Source organism: Hypanus sabinus, chromosome 28, assembly GCF_030144855.1.
Source record: "Hypanus sabinus isolate sHypSab1 chromosome 28, sHypSab1.hap1, whole genome shotgun sequence".
In the NCBI taxonomy this organism is placed as follows: domain Eukaryota; kingdom Metazoa; phylum Chordata; class Chondrichthyes; order Myliobatiformes; family Dasyatidae; genus Hypanus; species Hypanus sabinus.
In genome coordinates this window covers 26,190,129-26,197,754 of record NC_082733.1, presented here as the reverse complement: position 1 = coordinate 26,197,754, position 7,626 = coordinate 26,190,129, and the positions used below count along the sequence as shown (strand labels likewise).

The 7,626-nt window shown below is 42.3% G+C and overlaps 1 long non-coding RNA gene across 1 annotated transcript; it reads left to right on the top strand.

Annotated features, from left to right (window-relative positions):
* The first annotated feature begins 1,054 nt into the window (after nt 1-1,054).
* Nucleotides 1,055-6,894, top strand: LOC132382348 (uncharacterized). Its single transcript, XR_009508288.1, has 3 exons — nt 1,055-1,603; nt 4,189-4,625; nt 5,278-6,894. It is a non-coding gene; the product is annotated as an uncharacterized LOC132382348 (long non-coding RNA).
* Nucleotides 6,895-7,626: the final 732 nt, after the last annotated feature.

Genomic DNA, 7,626 nt, shown 5'->3' with positions numbered 1-7,626 from the left:
TTGATCCCAACGCTGCTTTGTGTCTGTCTGCCATTTGCATGTTCTTTCCATCACTCTGTACGTTTCTGTGGGTGCTCTAGTTTTGTCCCACAACCTGAACTAGGTTAAATGGCCAGTGTATATTACTCCTTAACATATAAATTGCTCCAATAAAGGGAAATATTGAGAAGGTAAATTAGTAAATCGGCTTATGTGAGTACTGGCTCCTGACCAGCTATGAAGAATCAGAAGAAGAAAAGGAATCAAGTTTATTATCACTGGTGTACGGTATGTCATGAAATTTATTGTTTTGCAGCAACAGTACAATGCAATGCATAAAAATTACTCTAAGTTACAATTAAAATATTTTTTAAAAGAGCAAAAAAGAAGCAGAAATATTGAGGCAGTTCTCCTAGGTTCATGGACTATTCAGAAATCTGATGGCGGAGGAGAAGAAAATGTCCCTGCAATGTTGAATTGGAGTTCCTACATTCCTTCCTGATGGTAGTAATGAGGAGAGGTTGTCCTGGATGCAAGGGTCCTTAATGATGAATGCTGCCTTCTTGTCGTAGCAGCCTTTGAAGATGTCCTCGATGGTGCGAGGGTAGTCCTCATGTTGGCTAGCTCTTGAAACTCTCCAATTTTTCTTGATACTGAACATCTCCATGCAAGAGGACGATGCGGCCAGGTAGAATGCTCTCCACCTCACGTTTTAGAAATCTGCTAGAGTCCTTAGTGGCAAACCAAATCTCTTCTAAATCATAATAAAGCATAGGCACTGGCCTGCCTTCCTTGCCATTGGATCAATATATTGATGCCCAGGAACCTAAAGTTGCTCATCCGTTTTCTACTGCTGACCCCATAGGTGAGGACTGGCGTGCGTTGTCCACACACTTCCTTTTCCTGACGTCCTCAATCAATTCCTTGGTCTTCCAGACGTTGTGTACAAGGTTGTAGCGAGTTTAGTGGATAGGACGGCACTCCTGTCTGGGACTTCTCTAGATTTCCTCTTTTTGTTCCATAATTGGTCACCAACCCCCCCCCCCCCAACCCCAACTTCCCTGTTGGGCTTGACTACACTTTGGGGGTCCAGATGTAATACTAATTTCTCTTGCACCGCCTCCTGCCAGCCTTCGATGAAGGTTCGTTAACATATATCTTTCAAATCAACACGCCAGCGAACCTACTGACGGTCTCTTTAAACGGCACTGAGTGCAGGGGTGGGATGAGGAAATCACACCGGGTTCTCTGGCGGAGTTGTACGCACGGTCTTGCTGGCTCAGTGAAATCTAATTCGCTCCCGCTGGTGTCATTGCACACTAAAAGACGTCATGTTGTGGTTCTTCCACGAAGGACTCCCACTAACAGCCTTATCGGTATCTTTGTCAGAGCATGTTTTATTCAAACTGTGCGCACGTTGTCTGTAAAACTGTCCAGATTATCACCCAATTGTGAGGTCCTAGAGTCTAGACTCAGGTGAGCTGCCCCACGTCTCGAGTCACACAGGGAATTGCGCCACCCACTGGGTTTATGCCATATTGCAGCCACTCGACACCTTTTCCGGGAACCATTCAAATAGCCGATTTGAATATAAGTCATAATGTTCCAAATGAATCACATTCAGGTATGGTATTTACGCAAATATGCTATGACGGCATTGTCAGTGATGAGAAATTCAGTCGTTTAAAGACTCTTCCTTTAATTCTTGTGCTGCAATAGTGTGGCGACTGCACATTCAAGTGTAAAATAAGGTTAAGGGAGCCGAGCGACAGCCCTGATTACTGACTGCCTTGGGCAACTTCAGAACTGCAATAAGAGCCGTTGCTAATTTCTACCTTTGGGCCTTGGATATATTATTTCAAACATTGCGGAGCAGGGTGTGTGTTAAACAAGAGACAGTTATGATTATACTTTGTATTCCACTATTGTTTAAAGGCGAGTATTGCATGCTTTTGCTCACTGTAACACGTTGTCACACGGTTTGGAAAGAGGCCCTTGGGCACGGCAGTCCATGCCAACTCTCTGAGACCCATTGACACTAATCCTATTGTATCCCCCTACAGTCCCATCAGCTCCATCCAGATTCTTTCACTCACCTACACTAGGGGCGACATGCAATGGTCAATTACATTACCAACCCATACCCTGCTTGTTTTCTTTGTTAAAGTAACTTGCGGTGCTCTGTAATGGTCATGTCTTTACAAGAGGAAAACCTACAGTTGCTGGAAATCCAAGCAGCACACACAAAACCCTGGAGGAACTCTGCAAGCTAGGCAGAATCTATGGAAAAAAGTCTAGTGCCAAACATGGACTGCACAGTACTTTTTTCCATTGATGCTGCCTGGCCTGCAGAGTTCCTTCAGCACATTGTGTGTGTGTTGCAAGAATCTGTCCTTATTGTATTTAATAACTGAATATTTAAATTCATAGAATTGAGGGTCATTGATCTATACAGCATTGAAAACTTTTCCTTCAGCCCAACTCATCCAGGCTGACCAAGCTGTCTGATTGACATAATTCTATTTGCCTGTTTTTGGCCCATAACCCTCTAAATCTTTCCTATTCCCCCACCCAATATCTTTTAAATGTCGTAAATGTATCCACCTCTACCAACTCCTCTGTCAGCGTGTCCCACACGTGAGCCAACCCCTGTGAGAAGAAGTTGCATCTCAGCTCCATTTTAAATGTTTCCCCTCTCACTTTAACTTTTGTCTTCCTAATTTCAGACTCCTCTATTCTGGGGAGTCATCTTATCTATGGTCCTCATGATTTTACAAACCTCAATAAGGTCACGTTCTCAGCCTCCTATGCTCCAGAGCAGGGGTTCCCAACCCAAACTCCTTGATTAATGGTATCAGTCCATGGCATTAAGAAAGGTGGGGAACCACTACTCAGAGGAAACCTGCCCTGGCCTGTCTTTACTTCTCCAGTCTTGACAAAATCCCTCGAATCTTTTTGTACCCATGATGCATTGAGCCGAGTCACCTATTCTCTGTTTACATTCAAATTGCCATACCAGACCATGATGCAACTGCTCAGGATACTTTCAACATCTGTAGAACCTCGTCAGAGTGAACCTCCTTAACATCCTAAGAAAGTAAAAACATGTGCTAGGCCCAGAACAGGTCATCCAAAGTGTTAACATCCTGGAGCTTAAAGCTGCTGACTCTCTCCACCACCAATCCACCAACACAGACCAGCACAAACTCTCCCTCATTCCAGAACTTAAAAAATAGGAGCAGGAGTAGGCCATCTGGCCCGTCGAGCCTGCCCCGCCATTCAATAAGATCATGGCTGATCTGACCATGGACTCATCTCCACCTGCCTGCCTTTTCCCCATAACCCTTAATTCCCTCATTGCCTTTCTGACAAATGAAGTGGGTATATCAGTGTCTCCATGCCCATGAAGTCATTTTGATAGCTTTGTTCTCCACATCTGACCAAATCTTTGTTGGTAGTACCTGGCCAACCTGCAAGGTTTATTTTACAAGTAGTTGCAAATCTGTATTTAGACAATTATTTGAATTGGTTCAACACAATTGTGATAAATCCTTCAGGAAGTTATAAAAGGACTTGGTATTGAAACCAGCCAGTTGTTATTTATTCCCTCTCTGTGAAACCATGCAATTAAACTGAATCAGCTGCTTCAGAAAAAGTAGGGTGAAGACAGTCCTTTCAAACTCACTCCAAAAGGGCATTGAAATTCCTCCATAATCATCCTCTAACTTTGGAGACGTCAAACCAATTTTGACAGGAGTTATTGTTCCTGTCCTTAATTATGTCATGGTCTGGACTGAACAGCGGCAGCCATCCGAATTTTGACGCTCCAGTTCCCCAGAGTATGGTTAGCTAACGTTGTTCCTTGAAGACCCAGACTGCCAATCATAGCCTTTCTTCATAGAAAGTCTGTACTTAAAGGTCTCATGCTGCGCACTCAGTGTTCAACTGTAGGAGTTCCGTTTCTAGTACTACTGTTTGTGATTTTTTTTTTTGCCTTTGGATTTCATTTGTGTTGTCTTGCTTATGTTGAGCCTGAGTTAATTTTAGATCTTACTTTACACGTGGGTTCACCACCGTCCGTAGCTCTCTCATTACAAATTGCCCTGTAATTTTTCATATAGATTGTCAGAACCAGTCATTTGTGTATTTTGGAAACAGATCTGTAAAGAAAATCAATTAACTATGTTTCTTAATCTCTCCATAAAACAGGTGTGGCAAACCTATGCAATGCATGCCCAAGATGCCATGCAAAAAATTTGGTTGACATGTGGCATGGAGTGCCACCCCTCAGTTCTTTAACATCCAAAATAATAAAAATACATAATGACTATCTTCACTGCCAAATGAAGCAGCAAATTATTTTTTTAAAACCTGAGAGCAGTGAGATGTTTTCATAGGATACGTCTCATGACGGCTTGGCACCAGCTAGAAGATTGCAAGAACATGGACGTTAAGGAGGTTCAAGAACGTGTGGCATTGGTGATATCTTTTGAATTCCTCGCATACCTGGTGTACATGTCAATACTGGAGCAGACATATTGATGAAACTGGTGCTATGCGCTGAGCTCGAGCTCCCAAAACAATCAAACACAAGCTGGATATAAAATATTTGATATCATAAACAGAGCAACAAAAATCTACTGAGGGTAAAGTGGGTTTATTTTTCTTTCCTTGATCTTTCATGAATGTGCACCAAAGCTAATAATCTCACATTCACATTTCTCATGTTATATATGAGGTACAATAACAATAGCATTTAGGAATGCAGTTATTTTTCAATTGTCTTTATAAAAGATTAATATTAATAAGTTTTGAATGTTTTTTTCTAAAATGCATCATTTATTTCAGTCTCTGCTATGCTTTTATTTAGAGTAAAACATTAAAAGCACATAAATAAGTAACAAAGTTCATAATTTTTTCCTAAATAATGTCCATATTTATTGTTACTAGTTCATTAATCAATGATAATCTCTGCTGAAGATTATCATGGTGCATGAATGAATTTTTTTGAAGTCTAATCCCAATTTGGGCACACACTCTCAAAAAGATTTACCACCCTGATAGAACCTGTTAAAATGAGCTCCTCATTACCACTTGCTATATCAAATTAAAAGGAAATGGATATTCTAGTACAGCTTTGTGAATGCTTTATAGCTGGTGAGATGACACACAATTTGTGTGCACTTATACCTCTGATATAAGTAAGGTGTGTATAGTGTTCATAGAGGGATAGGACCTCTGGTGAAGGGGCTTATTGTGTCCATTCTGTGACAATTCACACACTATTGGTCCCCACAGGACACCCACCCACCTGTGACTCCAAGTAGCTGTTTGCATTCAACAGCGGCCACACCCCAGTACACTGCTTCGACAGGTGGGCTAAACCAGGTAAGGGCCTTGAAATTTGGTGAGGGACGACCATATTTGTCCTAGCATGTGACGTCAGTTCCAGCAGACTGGGAGAGTGAAGGCATGACGAGGCACAAAAGAAGTCAAGGCCCTCCACGGCAATCAAGGACGTCCCCAGTTGTGATGTCTGCTCGCACTACTGGACGTAGGTTCCCGAGGTCGACAGAGCGGAACTGCCAGATTCCTGAGCTTTGCTACTTTAAAAACTCTCCAGCACAGGTTTCAAAGGTCATTGACAGAAATCAGTCAATCAACCATATCTCCGAAATGAGAGTCAAGGCAAATATTTTCCTTGTCACTCTCTTACTTCACCGTAATATTGTTCTGTGGAGGTCAAGCAAATGTTACAACCATGTGTCCTTCTCTACTTCCATATAGGCAGTGATATTTGCCAAGAAATATGACTATAAAATATTTGGTGGATAACTTATTTTCAATGTTGGTGGATAACTATCTGATATTTGTTCAATGTATCTCAGAACCAGTAACTAGAACTCGTTCCCTGAGGTAGTCTTTAATCTGAACACATCATGGGCGATCTAAATGACACCTGGGGCTGCTGCCAATGTTATATCGATCTGTGACCCAGGTTATTGTTTAGAGTACCGTTAACTCAAGGGGAAAAAGAGTGAGTCATTATTCTCATGATACTATGGGAAAACATGATCAAATGTGTGAATTTTATACAATCATGAATCAATCTAAGTTAATTTTCATTTTTGGTCATTAATTAAATAGAGACATAAGGAAGTACAGTGCAGAAACTGTCCCTTTGGCCCATCTAATCCATGCCAAACTGTTTAAACTGCCTAGTGCCTTTGACTTGCACCTGGACCACAGCCCTCCACACCCCTGCTATCCATGTACCTATCCAAACTTCTCTTAAATGTTGAAATTGAGTTTGCATGCACCACTAGTGCTGGCAGCTCATTCCACACTCCCATAACCCTCTGAGTGAAGAGGTTTCCCCTCATGTTGCCTTAAACTTTTCACCTTTTACCCTTAACCCATGGCCTCTAGTTGTAGCCTCACCATCGGGAAAAAAGAAATGACAAATCTGAATTATGAAGAGATTCATAATGGGTTCTACGGAACTTTCATTGTGTGCTGTGTCTGCGAGGCTGAGTCGGGCGGCACCGTGTAGGTCCATAGCGGGGGTATTCCCGTTTGCCGCTGGCATGGGATGGCCAGTCTGTCGGGACCCTGGGAACTTGTGGAAACTGTGTGGTGATTTCTTTTGAACTTATAGTCCTTTAACATCTTTGGGCTACTTTTACTGTGCCCATAGTCTTCTTTTTTTATCAATTATGCTATTGTTTGCACTGTTGTAACTCTATGTTGTAACTATGTGGTTTTGTGCAGGTCTTGTAGCTTTAGTTTTTGGTCTTGTTTTTGTCTGGTGGATTTGGAGCTCCTTTCCGGGGAACGCGCTAAGACGATAGCGCGATATTAATACGCAGCAGCGTCTCCGGACTCTGGATTGGGGATTGCCAAAAGTTATGTGGATTTTCTAGTGTAGTCTGTTTTGTCATTTTGGAGGAACGTAGTCTCATTTTTTAACTGCATTGCATTTGTGGTTGCTAAATGACAATAAACTGAATCTGAATCTGATTAGCAACAGCAATCTTTGTGTTCTTAAGCCTTGTGAATCTAAGGGCACATTGCAATGAATGAGAAAGAGTCAGGGCTAACTTGGGAACACATTCCACGCTGTTACTTATAAACTGAAGGATCCCTTCATCAAAATGGAGAATGTTCAGTGCATCTTTAATGAGCGTAATGCTGGGGAAGTTGCTTCCATACCTGTGCCTGAGCAGAGGTGTGTATCAGAGCACGTTTCTGTTTCTGTTGCAGCATTTGGCCTTCAGTGGGTGGTATGGCAGTGGAGTGGTCCACAAGAGCACTTTACAGTACCAGCGACCCAGGTTCAATCCCCGCCGCTGTCTGTATGGAGTTTATATGTCTTGTGTGTTTCCTCCAGGTGCCCCTGTTTCCTCCCACAGTCCAAAGACATACCAGTTGTTAGGTAAATTCATCATTGTAAACTGTCGCATAATTAGGTTAGAATTAAATCAGGGGATTGCTGGGTGGCTTGGCTCGAAGGTTGAGAAGGGCCTATTCTGTGCTGTATCCCATTAAATAAATAAATAGATTCTCCTAAGACCTTTCAGTAACCTGTCTGCAACTATCAGATTGGCTGAAGGTTCAAGGCTATGAAGCGGCCAGACAAACTCTAAC